The sequence below is a fragment of the Columba livia genome, chromosome 4 (assembly GCF_036013475.1).
Source record: "Columba livia isolate bColLiv1 breed racing homer chromosome 4, bColLiv1.pat.W.v2, whole genome shotgun sequence".
In the NCBI taxonomy this organism is placed as follows: domain Eukaryota; kingdom Metazoa; phylum Chordata; class Aves; order Columbiformes; family Columbidae; genus Columba; species Columba livia.
In genome coordinates this window covers 4,032,106-4,057,393 of record NC_088605.1, presented here as the reverse complement: position 1 = coordinate 4,057,393, position 25,288 = coordinate 4,032,106, and the positions used below count along the sequence as shown (strand labels likewise).

The window sequence follows — 25,288 nt, the reverse complement described above, 5'->3', positions numbered from 1 at the left end:
GCTAATGTGCTTGTGCATTCATGCACAGCAATTGATCTTACAAGCTTCTGAATGTTCACTGGACTTGCCATTATACCATGAATATTTTATAGCAGCAGCACTATAATAACAGTAATTACATTTGCCCTTTTACAGAACCTTTTATCTAAGGATTTCAAGGTGCTTTATAGATGTTAATTAAGCCCCACGGTCTTCTTGTGGAGTAAGAATTATTATAACTATTCTGCAAATAGGGAAGCTGAGGTACAGAAAACCTGAACTTGATCTTGCCCAAGGTCATATGGCAAATCCCTGCCAGAAGTAGCAGATGAATTCAAGGGTCCTTGCACCAGATTCACTGTAGTTTTTTACTTGATTTGGAGGGTGCCAACAGTGAACAAAAGTGTTTAAAGTTGAAACTTTGGCTGTTTTCCTATTATTTGGAATATTACATTACATATTTTACTTCTCTGAAGAGTCACTATGCCACTCAATACACTCATAAAATAATCCATTTGTCAGAAGGTACATGCTGAAATGAATCTGAGGTGTTATGCCCAGAGGACTTGATCCTGTACCATAGATGCCAGTAGAGGCATTTTACTAAGTATTAGCTCAGTCTTGCAGGTACCAATACAAAACTATTAATAACATCATGAGCCATCAATGAGCTTTAAACAAAGTCATACAATCATAGAATCACAGAATGGTTTGGGTTAGAAGGAACCTTCAAGATCATGTAGTTCCAGTCCCCTGCCATGGTCGGGGACACCTTCCACTACAACAGGTTTCTCGAAGACGTTTCCAACGTGGTGTTGAACACTTCCAGGGATGGGGCATCCACACTTCTCTGGACAACCTGTTCCAGTGCCTCACCACCCTCACAGTGAAGAATTTAAATCTAATTTAAATCTATCCTCTTTCTCTCAATCTCTTTACTAATAGTGAAAAGATGTCCCAAGGTATATTCTAATGTCAGTGCCTGTCATTTAGATGAATGAAAATGACTCACTGTGATTGCTCCTTTGATAAACTTGTTTACTATGAGAGTGCTAGCCCTTGATTGCTTTGAAAAAAAAAAAAAAAGTAATTATTATACAATGATTATACAGTTAGGCTTGTGTCTGAAGTGACAAGAAAAGCACTCATTCATTCAGGGAAAACGGGCACTTTTCCTGAGTGGAAAAGTAGCTTAATGAACCTTAATCCACAGACAGAGCAGAAACAAGCAGCAGTGTTTTTATCTCAGTCACAGCACTGAGGGAACATGGAATGTCTCTGCATATCTGACTCCAGACTTAATGTGACCAAAACCACATGTGGGTTGTCCCTGCAGCTGGAGAGCAGATGTATGCCAGGTTATGCAATGTGGGAAGTGAGCACAGTGGCCCCATTCTCCCATCTGCTGCTCCCCATGGCACTCAGCTGGTTTGGGATAACAGAACCCACAGAAATATGTTTTTAAATACAAAATGCTTTCCACTTCTTAAAGTGGACAAAATCCTCACTTCACAAAAGTAACTGGGAAATTATCACTTGCTTGTGATAATGATGCAGGACGTCCTTCAGGGAGTTCAGAGATACCTTTACCAGTCAGGAAGACACTGTAATTACTGTAAATGATGAGAAATCCTTTAAGCTATAAGAGACTTGGCTGATCTAATCAATATCTTGCAATAACAAGGTTTTGCCTGGTAAGAACTACTGTGCAGTAATAACATTGTTTATGATTTATTCTGCTATCTTCCAAGATTTTAGTCCAACAAACGTATGTCTATCAGCAAAACAGTATCACAGAGCAGTGCTAGTGGTTAGAGTCATTTGGATATTACCCCAAAAAACCAATATGCTCCTGGCTTGAGTGGAGGTTGAATGGGGATGAGCGGGGTGCCAGCACATCCAAGGTGAGCAAGAATAAAGCAAGACCACCTTTGCCATGGAGAAATGCCTAGTGCAGACAACACACTTGTGAAAGGAGTTATTCCCTTAGCACAAGTTTCTATTTTTTGTTTTGTTTTTCATTTCATTTCTTTCCTTTTCTTTTTTCTTTCTTCTTTCTTCCTTGTGGGCTATGTGTATGGATCCCATCCTAAAAAGGGATGGAGTTTTCTGTCCATAGCAGGGTTGTATGAGCAGCCTTCCCTTTCTTATTTGTAAAAAAGAGGATCATTCATGGGAAAAACAATGAATGAAAACTCCTCACTGTATTTTTGACTATAGCTACTCATCTGAAATAATACATTGGACATAGCAACATAGTACAGAACAATGTTCCACAGATCGCAAACAGAAATTCTCTGAACTGTGTGCTGGGAACAGAATTATATTTTAAGTTCAGGGTTTTATTTGCAAGCACCTTAGTATAACCTGACAATATCTCCGTTGCCTTTTACTTATTCATTTCAGCTCTTCCGCCTTACCACCTCTCAGCTTTGATGCACTGAGAATCATTAGTTAGTAAAGCACATTTAATCTATGCTGTAAGAGTATATATTTCTGAACAGAAGCAAAAACTCATACCAATTAATTATTTACTGAAATGGAGACTTCTAAAATATATCTCAAGGAAGTTCACAGATTTATTAATTTTGGTTCATCTTATTTGGAGTTTTGTTAATGGGATTTTCAGCAGGTGAATAGCTGTTGTTTTTTTTTTTTATATGCATCATACTCAGTTTAAATGCCATTTCATTAAAAGCTGTTTATAAGCAAAACACTTGAAAATAAATGTGAATTGCCCAAGGCATTTTTCCTCATTGCCTGTGCTTAGGCTGTTCCCTGAAATCAAAGATTTGATGGATTTTTGTTTTGTTTGCATTACAGGTTTTCATTCCATGCACGTAACAAATGAAAAGCATGAATTGGAGTGACCATTGCATTTTGAAAATCAAAAAGCACTTGATTTATTCAAATTATGTTTACATAGAAATGATTTCACCCATCAGTGGAATGCTGCTGCCTCTGGTTTGGAAGACAGTCTTTAAAAAGAAACATTGCTAAGTCAAAAAAAACTTTATCTAACATAAAACTTGAGGAGAAATGTAGGCTTGCAGAATGTAATTACTCATTTGGATCCTAGCCCAGACACCAAAGCTATCACTCCCTTTAGCAAAAGTAACTTGGTATCTTAAGTGGTTGCAGATAATGAAAGCTTTGATTCTGCAACCTTTCTGGAAAATAAAAATAGTATTAGTAGTATAAACCTTCCCAAAAATGTAGACGTAATTGTATTTAACATTTAAACAGCACTTTAATCAAGAAACCTCCAAGTGCGCTTCAAAAGTAAAGGTGTGTTTGATTTTCAGGGTAGCTCTATTCACTATTTTTGGTTCTCCACATTTCAAAGCCTGAAACAGGTTATTGCAAGGCAAATAATTGACTGTGTTCTGGCCTCTGATTCATGCAGAACTTCTCAGTGTTTCTGACAGGGAAGTTTTCTGCATGGATCATTGGCAGATGTAGCTACAAGGATGTGGTCACAGTGGTGACTATGACAGCCAGTATTGGTTTGAAGGATTGGTTCTCCTTCCAGCCTATTGATTTTGGGTTTTCTAGCAGCATATTTAGCACTGGTGTCAAAGTCACGGATGGCTTTGTGATAAAGCTTCTGTGGTGTTATAAAAGCCACGAGAGTGATATTCCAGAGTGGGCACATCCATTTTCTGTATGACGTGCAACATCTATGCAATCATTTCTATCCACAGCCAAATGTAACCCACCAGTTGGTGAGCATGTCTCAGCAATGGAGATGTTATCTCTTTCCTCCTGTATCCTTGACATTTCCATCAGTTTCCCTACAGGATTCTCTGTCTTTCCTTCCCAGATTTTGAGCTATTGCCAGACTGTCATCTGAAGAACTGTGTTATTTTACATTGTCTTGGGAAAATATCTGTCGCATAATTGGAGAAGGGAAATATTATCCAAATGGTGCTAAAATTTGCACTTTATGTATTACAGCAGTTTCATAAAGCCCATTGGGAAGATGGGAAGAGAGACTTTACGGAGAAAAAAGAGTGGAAGGTTACAAGGAATGACACAAATGAAAAAAAAAAAATGAGGGTGCGGGCTTTTATTATTTTTAAAATGAGCAGTCTAAATATCCTTAAATTTTTTTGACAGTCTTACCCAACGAGATGCTAGAGAGTCTCTAATGTGAACTCTCTGTAACAATAATAATAATAAAAAGTAGTTCCACACAGTTTAAAATGTATCAGGTTGTGTTTGTTTTGTTTTGTTTGGGTTTTTTTTTATTATTTTATTTTATTTTTTGTTTTTTGTTTGTTTGTTTGTGGTGGTTTGTTTTTTTTTTTTGTTTTCTGTGAAACTCTAAAACATGTTGCAACTGGTCTCATGGGAATTAGAGATACTGGGGGCCATCCAGCTCAAAGCAGCTTGGCAGAGAAGGACCTGGTGATCCTGGTGGACACCAAGTTGACTATAAGTCAGCAGTGTGTCCTTGCTGCAAAGACAGACAGAATCATCCTGGGCTGCATTAGGAACAGTGTTTTCAGTAGGCTGAGGCAGGTGATTCTTTGATTCTTCACCTCTACTGGTGAAGCCACACCTGGAGTACTTTGTCCAGTTCTGGGATCTGTCTATGGACATAGAGTCACTAGAATGATGAAGGGACTGGAGCATCTCTGCTATGAGGAAAGGCTGAGAGAGATGTGACTGATTAGCCTAGAGGAGGGACTCCCATCAATGTATATAAAGACCTGGAAGGAGGGTGTGAGGAGCCACATTCTTATCATTGATGCCATTGGACCAGAGGCTTGTGGGCACTAACTGAGACACAGGGTGATCCCTCTGAACATCAGGAAACACTTTTTGACTGTGAGAGTAACCAAGCACTGGCACAGGGTGCCCGGGGATGTTGTGGAGTCTCCATCCTTGGAAATTAAAAAGTCATCGGGGCATGGACGTGGACAACTGCTCTAAGTGGTCCTGCTTGAGCAGGAGTGTTGGACAACATGACTCCAGAGGTCACTTCCAACCTCAGACATTCTGTGATTTTGTGATACAGTAATTCTGTGATTCTGAGCCTAAATACTTTTCAGCTTTATGAAATTGGAGACCTTCAAAACAATATCAGAGGTGTAAAACCATCTAGCTTTACAGATGCCCCTTTGGCTGTTAAAAGAACATGTTCTCCTAAGTCTACCAGGTCATCTAAAAATTTCCTTTTAAATGTTTCAAATGTTTTATCATCTGATTTAAAATATCCCAAACCAAAAAGCTTCTACTTATACATCACGTCAGGAAAGAAAAATTGCAGTTTTCCATTGTCCTGCTGTCGGATTTCAGCCTGCCCATCAGAGTCAGGGAGAAGAGAAAGGAACTGGTCAGCATGTGGTCAAGCAGAGAGCAACAGGCAAGAAAGGACAATAGAGGAGTGTGAGAAATTGCTGGTAATTGTGGTCCAGCCCTTGAAAAATTTCTGTCAAGAGACAGCACTAGGAACGTGTTAGTTTTCAGTGGTGTATGAGCTTCCCATGATAATGAGAAAAGCTTTTTACTTTATTTTCTTTTCCTTTGATCTGTATGCGTTTGTGGCCACATTGCAGAGGTAGAAAGGAGCTATTCATTTCCTTACAAAATGATATTTGAAATCTTCCTTCCCTTTTAACAAACTCATCCATCTTCACAGGACCTTTGCTACTAGGCAATTTCTACAAATCAAGCTGAACATTCGATCTGTGTTGTTTTTAATGATCTTTCTTGCCAATATTTATAATGTGCCTTGAAAGCTGAGGCAGAACATGAATTAGATATTTAGTATTAATTAATGTGTCACTCCGCAGAACATGAACACGCTGAGGAATCTAGTAGCCACGTTTAATGCTATCAGAGAGGCTGGAAGCACTTGTAAATTGCTAATATATTTAAAAGGTGTGCCTCCCTACCTTTCTTTGGAGATTGATTCCATTTCTTCATGCTTTCCTCTCCCTTTTAATTGCTGCAATCTCACTTCTGCAGCCTGAATTTCACCTCCCTCTTGTGCAGACCCCCATTACCTCTGACTCTGGCTATATTAACACTCTTTTTAACACACTTACTAGAACTTTTCATAATCTCTATCAGCGATGTTACAGTAACACCCAATGGGGCATGTAGGTTTTGAAGAGAAGGCTCTGGAGAAAATACATAGAGGACACAGATGTAACTGTCATATCTAAAAATGCACATGTTATTTCTACACTAGTATTAATATATAAATATAGAAATATATATTAGACAATATTAATAATATTACATTTTGCTACATTTTATTATATATTATTATATAATAATCTGTAATAATTATATTATGCTGTATCATCCTATTAATTATTTTATTAATAACATATAATTAATATGTTATTATAGATTATTATATTATAATTGCATTGCATTCTTATATTAGGTGTTATTATATTATTTATATTGATTATATTGTGATATAAATGAGGCAAAATGTGCTCTCACTGTGCTCAATGTCATTTCAGAAAGACATTCTTCCATTGATAAATTTTGAGTTAACACTAAGAGCTAGAATGTACAGATATTAACAGACCAAAAGATAATGCAAAAGAACCCCAATGAGACAGATCTGGTCAGCCTGGTAAGGAAAATATTAGTATTATGGACCCAAAGACAACCAGAAAATCTACCTTCCCTTCCCTTTTCTACAACATAACTGAAAGTTGATTTTCTGCCTAATGAACTGGGTTCTTCTTTTTGTGCAGCGAGGGGCCCTATTTACCTGCTAGTTCTGTACTCGACAGAATCTGCAGTGATCAGGTATAGCTCAAGAGGTTTTTAGTCTACAGTCAGAGCAGCTCAAGCTGAAGCATGATGGATTTCATGCAGTGATATCCCAGGAGATAAGAGACCAAAGCACACATCTTCCCTGCCTCCTGTGTTTATTTTCTGTTTTCCTTTTCCAAAGCAAAATTCATGGTGAATGTGTCTCAGTGGAAATCAAACAATTCAAACAGAAGACAGGCAAGGTAATTTTTTCCTCTCTTTTCCCCTGTCCAGCAGGTTGAGTTTGTTGGAAGCATTGTTGGTTGGATTTGTTATACCCTTGAATTTTCTCAAGTTCAGTTCCTGTGATTTTCTATGAGAGCAAGTTGAAGAGTGTAAAAATGACATGTTGGAATTGTAGGTTTGTACATTGAATGCCATACAAAAACCATTAGTCTGAATTAAATTCCTAATTTGGATTGACTCTGTTAGCCTTTATCTTTTTCTAGTAGACCACTATCTCCATGCAGTCTTAGGCATTTCCTAATACTCTTCCTTAGGCCACAAATACACTTTCCTATATTGTCTTCTCTCCAGCTGCCTTATTCCTTCTTTATTCCTTCTTTATTTCTTTATTTATCCTCTCAAGGAAACATCAGTGCATTTCTAAGGTCTAGTTTCCCCTTTCTGGATCAGTGTGGGATTTATAAGCCTAATCATAGTTGCTGTTGAGAATAATACGATGTCATTGGTGGCATTAATAGGAAAGGAAGACATAATCATATGTTTTCAAAGTCTATCCATCTCTGCCCTAGAAAGTCTTTCAAATGGGCATGAACTGAATGCACTGGCTTTAAGACATATTAAAAAATCTCAATAAAACAAGCTAGATTTCACAGAGCTCTGCATTTTCTGAGCTCACTGTTAACTTACCTCCAGTGTATTGGTGAAATGCCAGCAGATTGATTTGCAAAATTTGTGTCTCTTTATAACACGTTATAAAGTACTTTATGGGACCAAAGACAGATATATTCCTGTCTTAGAGAGCTTCTAAATTACAGCTTAATGAAAACACTGCGAGACACAAAGGGAAGACAAGGGCACAGGATAAAAAAGGGGGATATATTCTTGCACAATGGATTCCCATTACCCTAAACAGAAGCATACCAGAGAACATATGTCTCTCAGCAAGATATCTTTCGTGACACTGTAAATACAGCCGGTAGATGCTACAATATTCATTCTGTTGGATAGGGCGAAGTGAAGGTCAGTCAGAAAAGGAGAAGAGAGACTTTGAGGTTACTGAGGGGGATTGCGGGGTGACAATAAAACTGTGGCAGATGTATTGTTAACCAGCTCTCCCCCCGCTTCCCCCTTCAGCTCCCCACTTTACCCACTTCCCACTAAGGACAGGTGATCACGAGGGAAAGAAGGACAGAGAGAAGAGAGTTGGAAAAATTAAAGATGTTTTACTAATGCTACTAATAAGAATAGAAGAAATAATACAAAATATACAAAACCAATCTTGAAAGTCCCAGCAACTGCAGAGCTGGCACCCAAAGTCCTGAATTGGACTCTGCAGCCAACCGGAGCTGGATTCAGTCTGTCACTGGCCTCAGTTCGCAGGGACACCTAGCAAGGTCCTCTCTTAATGTCGGCCGTAAGGAAAAAAGGGACGAGGCCCTCATGATCTCCCACTTTTATATGAAGTATTCATGTGAATGGGATGTTATACTCTGTTGGTCGGTTTCTTGGTCACCTGTTTCTCGTTGCCCCTCTCATGAGATGTGCATGAATTCATTTTCAATAAGCTCGCATTCCATGTATCTGGTTTTCCAGGAAAATGCAGCTAATATGAAGCTTTAGCTGACAGGCAAATTCACTAAAAGAGAAACTTGTTTTTAACAAAACCAGGACAGAGGTGTAAAATGGTCCATGGCACAGCATGACAACGAGCATCTTTGGGCAGATTTCTGGCAAACAGGCAGCAGAGCTGGGTGATGGGAGCCAGATTAAGGCAATGAAAAGACAAGGGAAGAAATCTCTTCTTTGCCAGTGAAAGGACTGATGTCATCTCCACAGCGCTGTGAATTCTGCATCACCTTCAGAGTCTCGCTGCTGTGGGAAGCAGCTCATGGTGTTGCTTTAATTCCTGCTCTGTTTATCTTTCTTCAGGTTTGGGCACTGGTGCAGAACCTATTACACAAAAAGTACACAGGGTAGAGAGGAGAATGATAAGCCATGAGATAAAAGCATGTTTATGTCATTACATTTTGAAAATGTGATATTGCTTTTATCAAGGGAGCGACAGCCAAACTAAAGGCCTCTTGGAACCAATAACAAAACACCCGCTTCATTCAGCCTGACCCTGAACACATGAAAGAGATAAGAAACCTCTCCAAAATATATGGAAAAGCAGTATCTGGATACTCTTTAGTGACCCGACTGTGTTTAGGTGAATCTAAACTGCCAATAAATATTAAAGCTGTTAGGTTCCCTTATTCAGAACTGCAATGCAGGAAGATGAAAAGCCCTGTCTTAGTTCAGGTTGTCTGGGTGCCAGAACAAATGACACCCAGAAACAAGCATGAGAAATAATTGATTGAGATGAAGGGACTGGTTTTAAAAGAAGGAAAAGGTGAACCTAAAGTGATGTAAGACATGTTGCTTTAGAGTGTCTTCTGCACTGGAAATGTGTGAAGCTGGGGTCCGGCCTTGCAGGCCTTGTCTGTAATATTTAGTTCCAGACTAAGACCCCGTATTTAATCACCCATATATAAGAATAATGTTTGGGGTCCTCACAATTGCATAAATTCATACATTACATACCAAATATGCATATAAATTGTGTCCTTGAGTGGGAAGTATGGGGTACTAACATTATTTGTGTTGATCAGCTGGGATTTTCTACCATGAAATCTTAGACAAATGAAGCAATATGGTTCTTTCAGAAAGTTACATCACACAAAGTCATCCTGAACAACGTGGCTTGATTGTTTAATTCACAGACTCAAAATAATAGCTGGGTTATTCTTAACCAAACTGAATTATGTAGAAAAACCACCACCCAAAGCAGTTCAAGCCAGCATGTTTTATTTTGCAACTGAGATGGACTGAGAATCCCACTGGTGGTTGTCAGGGATCTGCTATTGAGTGATAATTCAGTGCTTTCAGTCATGTGTGCACATTATTTGGAAAACCAATGCACATAAAAGCAAAGGACTTTTTGCTGAATTCTATTGAACTAAAAATGGAAGTAAGAAATGAGGTTGAACAGGCACTAAGATGTACAAACAGGAAATATTTGGCTTCAATATGAGGATAATTGCAAACTGCCGAAGTTTAACATTAACCTATTAGTGCTGCTTGCGTTTTAGTATTAGAGATCTAGACCAGAAAAAATGAAAGGCTTACATCCTTGTTGTGGTACATGTTACATTGCAAGAAAAGAGAGAAAATACCTAGAGCAACACATAATTAGTTAATATCAGAAAATAGTCCTTCTTTGTTTAAGTCATCAACTGGCGCTGAGATCCATATGTGGCTGCCCCCTGGGCATGGTTCTTTTAGCACTAATAGTTGTAGTTGATGGTATTAATTGCATTTTGCATTAGTGTATCAAGTGTGGTAAGAGCTATATTGCAAACGCAATCTCTTTCTGATCTTTATTTTCAGAAATAATGTTGGGGAAGACTGAGGAGAAAAGGCTCAGAGACATACCAGCCCCGTGTGAGGAAAAGTCTCAAAAATCTCCCCAAGGAAACTTGTGGTATTCCTGTTCACACTTTGTAACAATAATGAGGTTTAGTTTAATATTTTATGGATGGATTTTTTTAATTGGATTGGAAATCTGCCTTAAGTCTTGATTAAAAAGACACTTCTCTCCCCCTCGGCCCCATGTCTAGTTCTCCCCGTGGAGCTGTAGATGCTGCTGATTTTGTCTTAGGGATAATAAAGCATCAGATGTGCTCATGGACAGCACTCGTTTCACATGTATCAAAATAGCAGCATGTGTCACTGCGAATGATGCTGTGTCCATCCTATACAGCACTTAGCAGGGGAGCACGAGTTCCCATATTCAACCCCAGATGTAGCTGCATTTGATGGTGTATGTTACAGCACTTACAATCTAGTGTTGTAAACCCAGCCTATGGCATAAAGTCTGTTATAGGGCTGTGGACTGTGCCCCTGAAATATGTGTTTTTATAGCTCAGGAGTCTATAAATGCAAAAGCCAAGAAGTCTTAGTGCAATCATTTTCTGTTATCTTTTTTTACAACCTGGGGAGAAAAAAACCATAATGATTTATCATGGATCCTATAAACACAGAACTTGCCAAGGATCTGCCTGAGGTCCCAAGTGTAGCCATTCTTGCAGAAGACACAGGGGGAACACCACATAAACATGTGAAGAAAATTGCATAGGTCATTGCTCAAGCTCCTCACTGTTTTGCAACTTGTGCTGTCATTTATAGATACATAGATTAAGTCTCAAATGGGTTCATGTGGGACCAAACAGAATACCCTACAAAAACCCCGGTGCACCTGAGCACACAACGGGGAGAGGCAGACCCAACTCCTCTGGTCTGTCTTTCACTTGCACCTGCCAATGTAGGAATTTGTCCATGCAGATAGACAGACAGATAACAGCAAGCAGATAACAGAAAGCAGCAAGCAGAGTCTGCAAATGTAGATCTTGTGTTTATGAAAATTAAAATCTATTGACTACCTTCAATTGCCTTTGCACTGGGCTTTTTGCTCCCTGAGTGAAAAGGAAAACCAACAGAGTTTGAAGAATTTTAGCTCAAACTGTAGATTTCCTTTAATTCATATTACTATACCAGGATGTTTTTTGCCAAAGTCAGAACAACAATCAGTGATTTCCAAGACCTAATTGGGATAGCTCAACTGGAAAACATGAATATGATCACCCACCTTCCAAAAGCGAGGTTTCCTCATGATGCCAGCTTAGAAATGAAGAACTGAGGAATCCTTAGTGATGCTGAAAGATCTGGGCAAACATAACTGCATCTTTATAGTCAGGGGCTTTATTATCTTAAAAAGTTTAGAGTTATTATACGGTAATGAAACTTTAAAAACTCATCGTATTCTCTTGAGTTCATGTTTTTCCTTGCTTTTAAGATTGTTGGTGGTGTCTCTGCAGGAATCGAAGACCCCAGGGAGACAATGGGTTTTCTGTGGCAATTTCAGTCTAAAACTTCAGCTGAAACTGCCACAATGGGCAAGGGAAACAAACACAGAAAGTCCAAGTAGTTTATTCTCAGATCACATAGAAACAGAGATACTAAAAAACTGAGCTGCGATAATACAGATACTTATCCAACAGGCAGCACAACTTGGAAATTAAAAACCTTGTCTCTATTTGTTGAAGTACTGATCGAGCAAGTGTTTTCTGTAGAAGGCCTGACAAGAAAAATAGTTTTAATATATACTAAGGAGATGTGTTTCAAGATGTTCTAAGTGAAATTATAAGCCATGATAACTTGGTATTCAGAGAGAAAGGAAAAAAAAGAGAGAGGGGAAAAAAGCCAAAGCCAGAGAAATACAGAAAAGGAAGGAAGGAAGGAAGGAAGGAAGGAAGGAAGGAAGGAAGGAAGGAAGGAAGGAAGGAAGGAAGGAAGGAAGGAAGGAAGGAAGGAAGGAAGGAAGGAAGGAAGGAAGGAAGGAAGGAAGGAGTCTGAAGCAATGGTGGATAGAAAGATAAACTCAGATGCAGACTGTTAAACTTATTTAGCAGCCAAAGAATCCAAAGATATCAACTCTGTTATTATTGTGAGCTGTGCTTCAGGCAAAATTTCCTTGGCGCATTATTGACCTTTAAAATTACATTCTACTCCCAAATATTGCTCCATGCTGCTATCTTTTATTATACTTGGCTTTCTTGCAGCAATTGTTTATCAGTCTGCTCTTCTCTGTTTACCTTAAGCCTTTCAGAAGCAATTACACAGACAGTGGACATAACCCAAAATAACAGGTATAACACAAAGCAGAAGAGAGACTAACAAAGCTCAGGATGAGGAGAAAAATGAGGAAGGGAATAAAGCTGAAAGAAGGAAAAAGTAAAATAAATAATGTAGAAGAATCCTTCACTTCTCATTTGCTTACAGGCAAATTAGGAGTTGACACTACTGTAGCATGAAATATAGGAAAGACACAAAAATGACCATCTTTGATCAGATCAGATGTCAGATACACGATCTGTGTGTAAAATAATGCTGAGAGATGCTAATTCCACAAGACCAGAAATAATCCTTTGCTAGACTAAGACCCCAGACACTACTCTGCTTTCCAGGGTGCTTTGTGCTGCCTCATGAGGTAGAAAAACTGTAAAGAAATAAAATAAAATGAAGAAAATTTGAAAGGCTGCAGAAAAAAAAAAATAAATGTAAGCCTGTCCTTGAATCTTCCTTGTCTTGACATGGCAGCTTGCTGATTTGTCAAGTCTGATTTTGGTGTCGCCTCGCAGAGGGATGACACACGCAAAATGCATTTTCAGCAGGCTCATGTCAGCCAGTGAAGGCACGCTGGGCACACGACCGAGAGATCTTCCTTTATTCCTTGTTGCCCATTCTAAATGAATTTTAGAATTATGCAAAATGTCAGACTGACAGCTGAGCAAGCACTGAACAAAGTCACCGAGACAAATGGACTGTTTCTACATATGTTGTGGCCACCGTGTCTCTGACTGAAAAATCAGTTTTCAGTCCTTGGGAGTTTCCTTTAAGAAACTCGGTTATATACATGGTGATCACTGGTGAGCTCCACATAGCTCTATAGATGACAAAACCCAAAGAAATAGTTGTGATGGTACTTAAGGAGCCTTTATGCCCCATATACCTCCTACATATTTTCTACTTGGCATTATACACAACTCATAGTTCAATATGATGGTGTTTCTCTCTTATGTACAGGAAGAATTAGGCACAAGTTACCAAAGACTTAGATGCTGCATGACTGAATGCAAGAGCCCTTTACAGAGTCATCCCTGGATCTATGGGGACCTATTTACATGAGCTATCTTCTCCATCTGTAAAGCACGATCAAACAGCCCATCACTCTCACAGAAGTGTTATGCAGATAAACACATAATAAAGTTTACAAGGTGACTGGAAACCAAGAAGCTCTAAGCATTATTAGCAGATTATGATTTAGGAGTTGCACTGAGACCACTGTGCTCATTTTCATGTAGACCTAATAGTTATTTGTCAACGGCTAATGACTTTTTACGTTCACCTGCACAGACTAAATTCTAAGCTGTGATGGAGGGCTCATTTGCCAGCATATCACAGTCAGATCCACTCATCTCATGGGTTACTCCAGACTTGAGATGCTGTTTTCCCAATACATGTGTTCGAAGAGGGCAGGTTCACATGGCACAATAATCAGACAAGTTGCATTTTCTACTTTTGGACTGAGAGACTTTGAACTGCAATGTTTTCCATGTGATTTTTGCTTTTTAAGGTGACTTCTTCCACTACACTGCTCAGTGCAGCTTATGACTAATCTAGCTTTGGAAGGGGGAGTATTTTTTTTGTGCTTTTGTAATCAGATTTGTTCATGAACAAACAGGGAGGGTACTGAATAGAACAGAAACATTTACATAGACTTTGATAGGCTTTGCATTGGATCCATAGCTTTGTGAGATAAAAGTAAATTATCACTCCTTCCTGTAATAATCTCACACAGAGCCGCCTTACAAACATTACATTGCTTTACAAGGATAAAATTAGCTACTTGATCAAATTAACCCCCATGCTAAATTATTCTGTCAATTATTCTGCAATTTTTTTTTTCTCTACATGGTGACTAGCATCATAAACACCATTTCCATTTATTTTCAAATATCTGTGCAGAATGCCTGGAGTATACCAATCCTCTTTATCACATGCGACCACAATGGAAATTGCGTATGTGTTGATGTTTGTGTCTTTGTGTGTTCTATTAGGAATTTAACTCATTTTGCTCTGATAACATCATGTATGTGTGTTTTAGGACTCAGAGAACTACATTTTTCCATGGTTTCATTAATCATGTCAGACCTTCAGTTAAACCTAATTGCAAGTGTCAGTCTGAAGAAATTAATTTTGTGGCTATTATCATTAGGCAGAACGATTAGCAGTTAAATACTGCCCTGTAGAGGAAACCCACAGAGCAAAACATGAGAGCAGTAATAGCTATTGCTTTCTCATTTTCAAGAAGGAATTACTTATCAGCTGATTTTCCTACTTTAAGCATGCAAGGGAATTATAAATTTGGGGAAAGTGTATCTGAATAATCCTTCACCCTGCAAAGCATTAGACACAGCATTTTACCCTGAAGATAACAGTGAATATGGCAGCATGCTGGCAATATACTTTAGACCTGGAGACAGACTTTTGGCTTAGGCTTTGACTTAAATGGTTCTTGAGCAGCCAGATGCACAGCAGATGTTTGGGTTGCAGTCCAAGGCAGAAGGCAGCTTCGCTGTGTTAGACATCTTCTCCAGAAAAACTCTTCTTTCTTCACACATGGCACAACTCCCATGCATGCTAAGCTCATATTAACTGTTTTGGCTCTGTCAAGGAGCTTTAAATTTAGTGTAGATGAAAATAATGCCCTTCAGGCCAGACCCTAACCCCCAAAAGAAAAAGAGGCAGGGCAAATATTTCTTTTAACTGCAATTAAGAAACATTTTTGGGAGTGCAGTGGAATTATTGGTTGTGTCTTCAAAATATATGAAATCTTCTCTACAGAAAAGTGTGTGTTGGATCAAAAAGTCTTAATGCTTTCCCATGAGTACTTTTTCATTCTACATTGGTTTTGCTCTTATAACAGCAATGAGAATTATTATTACTTCTTTGTCATTCAGCCTCTGCTTCACCTTGGACAATTACATAGCTATCAAGTTTATTCCTTGTGTTATTATATCTCAGTGTATCACTTACTGAAGGCTAGGAAGTGGAGGGTGAACCAATGGAGATCAGCTGACATGTTGCTTTCTTTAGTTTTTTCACACTAGCCTCTGCGCCAAAATACCCTCCTACTTCTGATCTCAGACCTGGCTTCCCTCCACATCCTTTCCCTCTACAGTTCACCCAAATGGTTTCATCCTGCCTTCAAGCAGAGGGGTTTGCTCACAGTCTTCCTCCAAAGACTGATCAGCACACCACATCCTTTCCCACTCCCCAGAAGCCTTCTTTACTTGCTCACTCTCATTTTATTGTTTTGCTAATAAGGACAGAGAAAAGATGCTATTGCTATGTACAATTATCATAATTACAATGTACACAAAGCATTTGTCAGCAAGGAACCACATAACAGTTGTTGACTTTCACTTAATCTTTTGTCTTTTGCTAAAGTTCAGCATAAAAAGTGTCTTATCTTATGGCTGTCACATTTAGAATCATAGAATGGTTTGGGTTAGAAGGGACCTTAAAGATCATCTAGATCCAACCCCTCTGCCATGGGCGGGGACACCTTCCACTACAGCAGGTTGCTCAAAGACATTTCCAAGCTGGTGTTGAACACTTCCAGGGATGAGGCATCCACGCTTCTCTGGACAACCTGTTCCAGTGCCTCACCACCCTCACAATAAAGAATTTAAATCTAATTTAAATCTACCCTCTTTCAGTTTAAAACCATTACCCCACATCCTGTGGCTACCAGATATGGATGCTGGACAGAGCTATTGAAGTCTTCAATGAATACTCATGACATTATAAACTTTCTTTCAGATCTCAAATTGTTTTGTGAAAATAGTTTCCTTTGGACCACAGGGCAGTTCAGCATCAAAAAATGATTTTAACCTCTTAGAAATTCCACCCTGATCATTTTGGGCTATTTATTCAATGAAGACTATGTTGAATGAGAAGAATTATAAACACATCCTTCCTTACTCTGCTGTGTTTTTCAATTTATAGCCTGGTGGTTTGCTTGAATATTCTCATGAGACATGAATGTTCGAATCACTTAATGAAGAGAACAAAATAAAACCTGAAGAAGTGCTGTAACAACTCAGTTTTGGGTTCTTTGGGTTGATTTGTAGAGTTCCTTTTTTTTCTCCAGTGTTTTGATCTCACATTCATGCCACAAGCCTGTTAGATTGAGCTCTGGTTTCCTTCTCAAGAAGAACAACTCCCGGATCTGGACTCACCACACACTTCTGGGTGTTTCGTGTAAATGACTGAAGCTGTCAGGCAATGTCAGAAGAAGAATGGTGACAAGTAATTTGGCAATTCATATAGAAATTAGCAGTGAAATAGGTGCTGGCAACCATTCTCTTCCATTCCAGCAAAAAACAATGCACTTATGAACACAAACAGAATTAGATATTTAGAAAATTTTCAGATTATAAAATCCTAAGTGTCTGTGGATTTGGGGTGTCCAGTTTTGTGACAGCAGATGAATGGGAGTTTGATTGTATCCCCCTAAATCCTACAGTCCTCGATTTCATTTACATCCCTGATTTTACTGTGTTATGGACTCTAGAATGTTGTGAAAGGCCCAAAGATTAATGGAAAGTGGCAAACTAACCACAAAACTTGTTATTTCTCCATCCTTACCTTAACAAAGAACCACTTTACAGTAATTTACAGGCCAAGTTTCAAACCTTGACTATGACCTTTAATAAAAAAAAAAAAAAGACAGTCAGAATTTCTTTTTGAAATGGAAACATAACAAATGAAGCAATGGGCAAACATGCCTCAAATATTACAACTGCGCTGCAGTTGTAGATGGAAGTGAAAGGAAATGTCTTACAGAAAATATGAGAAGTCTGAAGACAGCAGTGTCCAATCTAAACAGCTTTTTCAAGTGCATACTATTCTCATTAACATGCTCTGGGACTCTGTTCCTCCCCTGTGCTAGGATTACAGAAGGGGGCTGAAAATTTGTTATTGCTTCTAGCAAATGGACTTAATTCTTCATCTAAAGCCCACTGAAGTCAATGAAAAAAAAGACTCTTGTTGAGTTCAGTGGACCTTGACTCAACCTTTTTGGCATTTAGCTGAGGTAGCTGAAACTTTTCCCCCTTGAGCTATCCAGGTTTCATTGAACTGAGCTTTCTCTCACAGTGTGCGGTATAATAGGCCGTAGTCGAACACATTAGAGAAAAGGAAAGCCAGAAATATTGCTTCCTTTTCAGCACTGCTATATAAGACTCGAAAGCAGTTAAACGCTCTAGAAGACTTGAAGGTTAAAGTGACAAATTAGTACGGAACATGTAAACATGAAAGACAACAAGCAATTGAAAGTATTTTGTCTGTTTTCTTGGTGATGAAAAGAGGAAAAAAAAATGTGCAAAGATTTGCTTCTCTGTTGCTGCGAACATCTTTTGCAGACAAATAACACAGATACAGAGCAAGAGGCACTTGCAGGAGATCAGCACCTGGCCTGGCAGAGCATCATCCAAGGCTCTGAAATGGCCATGTGGTTTACTGTGTGTAATGCATGCCAGAGCAAGGTGTTTCAGAAACCGATTCTTAAAAAGCAGCATCCTGAGCCAAAATCCATCATATTCAAGGTTCTCTGCAGGGAGGGAAAGGCAGGAGGCAACAGTTTACCTTAATTTTCCCCTCTTAATTTGTAGGGAAACCCCTCTTATTTAGGGCTGATAAACATTAACCCTTCTGAAAGTAGGAACTGAAGTCCTCTCTTGGCAGAGCTTGACAGTGTTATTCCACTATTTCACTGTACAGCAGGTTATTTCCACTATATACTTACAAAATAGCTCTGTTATCAGAGCACCTGGGGGAAACAGAGCAGATCGGAGTGCTGGTCTCTTCCCATCAGCTGGATTCAAACCCTGTGTTCAAGGACAGTGTCATATGCTGCAAGGCAAAAGAACAGCTCCTCATACATGTTACTGCAAGTTTCCATTGTATAGATATGATCTGAGTGTATATCATCCAGAAAAGGTGAAAAAGGGAGATAATTGTGTTGTGAAACCATTAGGATGCTCCCTAAGAGCAGGTTAGGGTTTGAGTTTAGGTTAGGGACGAAGACCTTAACCTCCTCTTCAAGGACTAATTATAAATAAATTTGAAATTGTACAATCTGAAATAACAACTGCAAGGGCAAGGATACTAATTTTTCACATGATAGGAGTAATTGCTGCATCAGGTGGTTTTGTTTTTCTCCCTCCCTGTGGTCCCATACATCTCCGAAGTCAAAAGCCAATGCTTCAAATCCTTCTTCTTCTTTTCACCCAGCTTATGTGATTTGGGCTGGAGATCATACAAGGTAGGACAGGACATTAAACCTTATTCTCCCAGGTTCTCTGTAAGTGCTCCAGATCGAGTACAGGAAGAGAAGGGTTCACAAAATCTCTCTGCACCACCAGCAATGGTAGAACAATGGTGTGAATAATTCACAGTGCTGGCAGGGTTTAGGGCTGAGTGAAGCTCCAGAGCTGAGCCATCATTGGCCTGAAAGCTGGATAAATTATTAGACTGCCAGTTCAGTGAGAGGGTTGCGATACTCTCTGTTTGCATGCAACATTTTCCCTCTACTCTTGCAGTAGTAGTTCAGTAGTAGGTCAGTAGTACCAACATTTCCACAGGAGAATGATTAAAACAAACAAAGAATAAATCAACACCATTGATCCAGAGATATATTGTGTCTTGCAGGCTTGCAATGGACCTACAGCTTTACTTCTACGTGCATCCCCCCTGAACAATTTTTGCTGGACTCAGACCTCTGTGTCAGATATTTCTTACTGAAGATTTTAGTCCGTCATCTTTCCTAACAGAGCTAAATAGTCATATCTTAATTGCTTCCAAAGTTTCCTTTCCGGATCACTATGTTAAAGATTGTTTTCCAGCGTGAAGCTGAAGGAAGGCTGTTAATACTACCTACAGGGCTTCCTCTACCTTGACAGCAGCCTTACCCTAGAGATTTCTAACTCAAAGGTCTCAACTTTTCAATTTTTGAACGATGAAATAGATGAAAGTAGTGTTAAGTCTGAAAGCCTAATTTTTGTTTTATCACCTCTAGTTAAGCCACATAGCATCATCTTCACTTACGTAACACAGCATGCACCAAACAGAGGGGCAGGAAGCATAACGGAGCTGGTGTGATGTTTTGCACAAACCCGGCAAACCATCGCTATCAGGTGAACCACTGCAGAAGGTGTTATTTTCACACATCCACCCAACTCGCAATTTCTCCCCTCTATCTTTCTTGCACAGAAAGAGCAATTATAAAGGTGTCTATCTCAGAGCAGAAGCTAGTTGGATGAAGCCTTACTAAAGAAAAGCATCATCACATTATCACTAACTTGCTTGTGAAACTCTAATCAGGTTGTTGAGACAGAGACGTTCTCTCAAAACTTTCACTCTTTTGGAATTTAACATTCTGGGTCCATGTTACCGCTTTTCCCATAAGCGCCATTGCTATAAACATAATCAATTGAGTCAATTTTGTGTTCTGATATTTTCCTGAGTGTCTGTAGATCTACACAATGGAAAATAGAGAACATACATCTTGCAAGAACCAGCTAGCTCCTTTCCTGAATCACTTATGGGTGAGTATCTTAAGAAATCAGAGGCTTAACATATCTGCTTTGACAGTTTCATGATCTTTTGGGATATATAGCAATAGAGAAATATAGGAGCAAAAGCAGAAAGATTTGTTTTGTTTTGTTTACAAAGCTCACAAGTGAAAAGAGACAGGATATTGGGGAAGTAATATAATTTCCAAAATCTTAGAATGTGCAAAGCTAAGTAATAGACTACAGGACTGAGTTATTACACATTGTTAATTTATACAAAGGGGACAGAGACACAGGTAAGGAGGCACTAGAACAAAATGAAAGCCTAGAAAGAAGAGAAAAAACAAAAAAAGAAGAAGATACAACTCTAACAAGGCATAGGACACAGGTATCCAAAGAAAGCACACTTACCAAAGTGTGGAGTCCATCTCTCTTCAAGATTTGCTCCTGCAACACATTCAGCACACTCCATACCGCAGTACATAGTAAGAATGTAGTAGTAGCCTTTTATGCCGTTTATGAGCAAACACTGTTATTTATGTCCATAACTGTACCAGGGTGATTTCTTTGAATCATTTTTTTTTTTATTGCAAAGGGAGAAAGATACATAACAACTGCTGTATCTGGTCTAATTTTAAATATGTTGAGCAATGGGATTTCTATCAGTTTCCTTATGAGGCTATTCTGCAGTCTAACAGACTTCACTGTGTTGGAACATCTTTCTTGATACCTACTCCCTTCTTCTCTCAGTTTATTCCATCACTTGCGAAAACCTGCACAGACCTTTTCATCATGAGAACGACTGTTCCCAGGATAAATTTTTGTGTTCTACTCTCAACCAAAATTAAACAGTTTAATCTGTGCAACAGTAAATTTCAGAGCTATGGAATCAATGTTTTTTCAGACTAACTGGTGCTATTTATAGTCCTTCCCCTTGTTCCCTGGCACTTTTCCTTAAAGGTTTCTTAAATCCTTCTTAGCCTGCTAGAGATTTACAACAAGTTCACTTATCTCCTGACCTTAATTTTCTTATAAATTCAGACATCAAAAACCTAATGATATAAGGGGAAGTGGGTTGGAAAGTAGTTACAGAAATCTTACTTGGTGGGTGTTGCAAGTCCTGTTTCACTCTGATTTGGCAATCTACTCTGCAAGTGTACCATTAACAGAAATTGATATGAGTAAATTGGTGAGAAATGGTAGTCAATTAAGAATGCCTGAAAAGTCTCTATTGAATAACAGCCCACAGTATTACATGTTCTTCCTTTCTTAGCTCGCAAGACGTGATTAATTACTCTCAAATAACCATAGGTTCAAGATACAAAATATCTACTGTAAATCTGCAAATTAAGTATTCTTTAGAGAGAATAAGAAGAGGAACACTTCAGCTGTCCTGCTGAAGCCACAATCACATGTAAGGCTATCTGGCTCAATTGCCTTCCCTGAGGATTAATTTAAACCTCCTCTTTTTTTCTTTTCCCCCTCTCTATTTGTCCACCATTTTTTGTATTGCCCTCAACTGCTGCATAACAGATCTGTTGAAAAAATTACCTTGCACCTTTCTTCTACTCATCTATGCCCTCTCTGGAGCACAGACTTGAAACAGTATGTCAAGTTTAGATGTCTGCTATTTGCAAAGCATAGGGACAAGCTGAAAAGGATTTGGAAAAGAGCTCTGAGAGAAAAATCTGATAAAAAGCATAATTAGAGAAAATCATATACATTTTCGAAACCAGTGTAGACAATTTGAATGAAGAAAGTACCAAGCATATACCTTGAATATTACTGAGAACTAAGTGTTCTGCAGCACAGAAACAGTGAAAAAATCAAACTTTGTGTCTAGAAGGTGTGTTTCGAGAAATAATGTGTATGTTAATATTTAATAACTAACACCTGGAACACTTAACTTTTGATGAAACAAGTTCCATTTAAATTGGAGCCTTTCAGTCACAGGTGGGTAGTTTTGTAGAATACAAAGAGAGCAGCCCAGCCTAAATAGAGAATTACCGCTGTCTTTTCTATTTCTCTTAAAAAACATGATGGATGATCCTCTCTTTGCCTTATAACTAGCTGACTTATGACTAGTGTCCTTCAGTTATCTATAGGCAAGGAGGTCTTTGAAGCCTTATGCCTGGGCACAATGTTTTTTGTGATACTCAGTGTTGACCTAGGAGCTGCACCTCACTTGATAAAACTTACCCTGGAGCTGGGGAACACAAGGGACCCAAGACTTGTTCTTCTACTGCCAAGGGTAGACAACCTAGAGATTATATGAAATCAATTGAAATATAAGTTTGCACAAATCAGTAGCAGCTTGCAAGCAAGAGTCTTTGCCAACAGGAGAATTATTACGTATTTTTAAGAAAAAAAAAAAAGCCAAAGAGCCAACAATTATGAAGTAAGGAAGATGAATATCTATGAATTTTGAGCTGTGAATTCAGTATTTCTTGTTGCTTTTCACTGAATAGGTTTTGAACAAGAAAGGAAGTGTCCATCCTCATGTCTACATAGACAAAAATGAAATGACAAAGGTGCCAAAAAAAGGATGTATTCATGTCAAGGACCATCTTGCAATTAAAGGTAAACAAGGTTGTGATTGCAGTGATGCTGCAGCAATTTAATTGTTGGCAAGGCATGGTAGAGAATTATGTTTGGAGGCTGATTGCTTCATTCAATGGGGGGACCACTGAATAGGTATAATTCGCCCCTTTACCTTTCAGTCCTAAAAGGTTATGAAGCAAGGAACACTTTTTAATTGTGATGAGGGAGACCTGCTTTACAAGGCTAGCAGGAAAGACATAGCTTCAGAAAACCCTCTTTCCAAAAAAAAAAGATGAAAGCAGAAAACCGAATATTGATTATTTAAATACTGAAATAGTAGTGAAGTTCACCAGCTGTTTTCCCTGTAGCATAAAACAGCTGGATGTCTGCCGAAGGTAAAGCAATTCCTTTTCAGCGCAGTGCCATCAAAAAGGTCTGCATGAAGAGAAGTGTCTTTGAATCCAGAATTCACAAAGCAGACCAGCAGTTTCAACAGGAGAAACCAGCCAGTGCTTGTGCTTATTCCTTTCTGAACAACATATCCCGTTGTTGAAAATTAAAAAGTCATCAGGGTAGGTTCAAGTTACAGTTAATAGATAAAGAAATAACAATGGCACTTAAAGCTCATTGCAAAGTATCACCGCAACACTGGAAAAACTGATTCGACGGGATTTGTGTCTATCAGATTTGTACTTGCATAAATAGCATGTTGGGGAACTTCATTCTGATCTGAAATAGGTGTGTGGAGTGAAAGTTTGTAGTTTTGACTTTTCTTCATGCTCACTGTTTATTTTTTGAGGAAAGGAGGTGAAGATTAGCAATGGTAAATTATTCAAGTTATAGGATCAAGGGATGAAACTAGAAAATGGGAGGAACAGAAGAGGTGAAGTAACAGTGAAGGATGTTGAAATGAAGACCAGAAACATCAGATAAATCTTGACATTCTATTCTTACTCTTAATTGGCTCTTAGTCATTTACTTTTTATTTAATATTACATAGCAATGGCAAAGCTTTGGGGTATGAGTTCTTTGTAGGCAATGTGTACTACTCTATTCATAAATAAAGGAATATTTCCTGATTCCTATTAGGAAGCAAACATTCTGCTGCTATTATACAGGGCCAAAGCAATGGCTATTATTATTTCATTCCTGTTACTTGGACGATGTCTTATTTCTCAGTAAGTATCGGCCAAATCTAGAAATTAGAAACTTTTGCCTCTGTATGAGTGGTAAGTTACGCATTATCTGGGCTGGTTGTATTACAAAATATTAAATCCACATTATGTCAAAACAGAGGAGACGGATTTGTAATCACACTGATGCATGACACACAATAAAGAATGTTCGTGAATTTGCATTTATGAATAAAATTCAGATTTAAATGGATATTCAACAGACACTAATGAGTTTTTAAGGACACAGCTAAGGTATGTTCATACAAAATAAATCAGTGAAGCGTGTGAGCTGAACAAATGTGAGCATGGATAACACATTTCTTGATGAAAAAGCCAGAAAAATACTGGCAGGTTTAGCGCTTTCATCATCAGCCTTTATGTGCTTTTTAAAGGATTAAATCCTGGCAGCAGGACATAGTGTTGGATCACCTTGAGGGACAGTAAATATTGCTCTGCTCAGATGAATTATGAAAATGTGCACAGGTTTCTCATAACTCTTCCCATGCCTGCTTCTCCCCAGCATGCGATCCTTAGCCATCCCTCACTGTTTACCAAATCAATTTGCTTTGAAATTGTGGGTGAAGGAGGGTATTAGAGGACAGCTGACATATGAATGCACTGGAAAATGGTGGTAGCTTTTTTCTTGCTCTTTCCTTCTTCTAATTTGGTGACCCTCTAATGTTTTTCCTTGCAATATTTCATATAGACAGGTTTGGCTTTATTACAGCCTCAGGCATCCACACACGCAGATGTTCATAAGTAAAGTCTGGAAGTACCAAGTGTGTGTATTAAGTTTTTGCCTTAGGCAAATTAATTTGATGAATATATGAGTTGGACAAGAAGAGATATTTTAGTGTGCACAGTCATGTAAAGTATTCAGAAACCATGGACTGTTAAAAGGTGGTAGAACATATACAGGATGCATGCTTTTTCAACTCATGCCTACAAATGAGCTACCTACAATTTTTCTAGGAAAAAAAATTGCTAAACAGACCTTTGCCAGCTTGAAATGTGTTTCAAGGAGATTGGTAAAGCAAAAGAAACCTGAGCCAAAAATGGTAATTGCAGGAAAAACAGCAAAACCCAGCTATCTATGAAAGGTAGCCATTGACACTGGCTTGCAATTTAACATCGCGCTCACTTATTTGCAGCTCCTGCTCAGGCACATATTGATAAATTGGAGGGAAATCCAAGAAGAAGAATGGTTTGCAGGAAGAAGGGACTGACTTTTGAGAGAAGATCAGAAGAACTAATTAAGCAGAGGTTGGTGAAAGGAGAGCTCAGGAAAAGGGCATGAATCTACCTACGTCTGTAAATGGAACACCACATCAATACCGACTGCAGGATTGTTTAAGTAGGTTCACAGAAAATTGGGTGATC

General features: G+C 38.6%; 1 long non-coding RNA gene across 1 annotated transcript; it reads right to left on the bottom strand.

The window, feature by feature from the left end:
- Positions 1–7,397: 7,397 nt before the first annotated feature.
- LOC135579457 (uncharacterized) lies at positions 7,398–21,292 on the bottom strand. Its single transcript, XR_010472603.1, has 4 exons — positions 20,604–21,292; positions 18,425–18,531; positions 17,266–17,324; positions 7,398–8,901 (listed from the first exon to the last, which is right to left on the bottom strand). It is a non-coding gene; the product is annotated as an uncharacterized LOC135579457 (long non-coding RNA).
- Between the last annotated feature and the right edge of the window lie 3,996 nt (positions 21,293–25,288).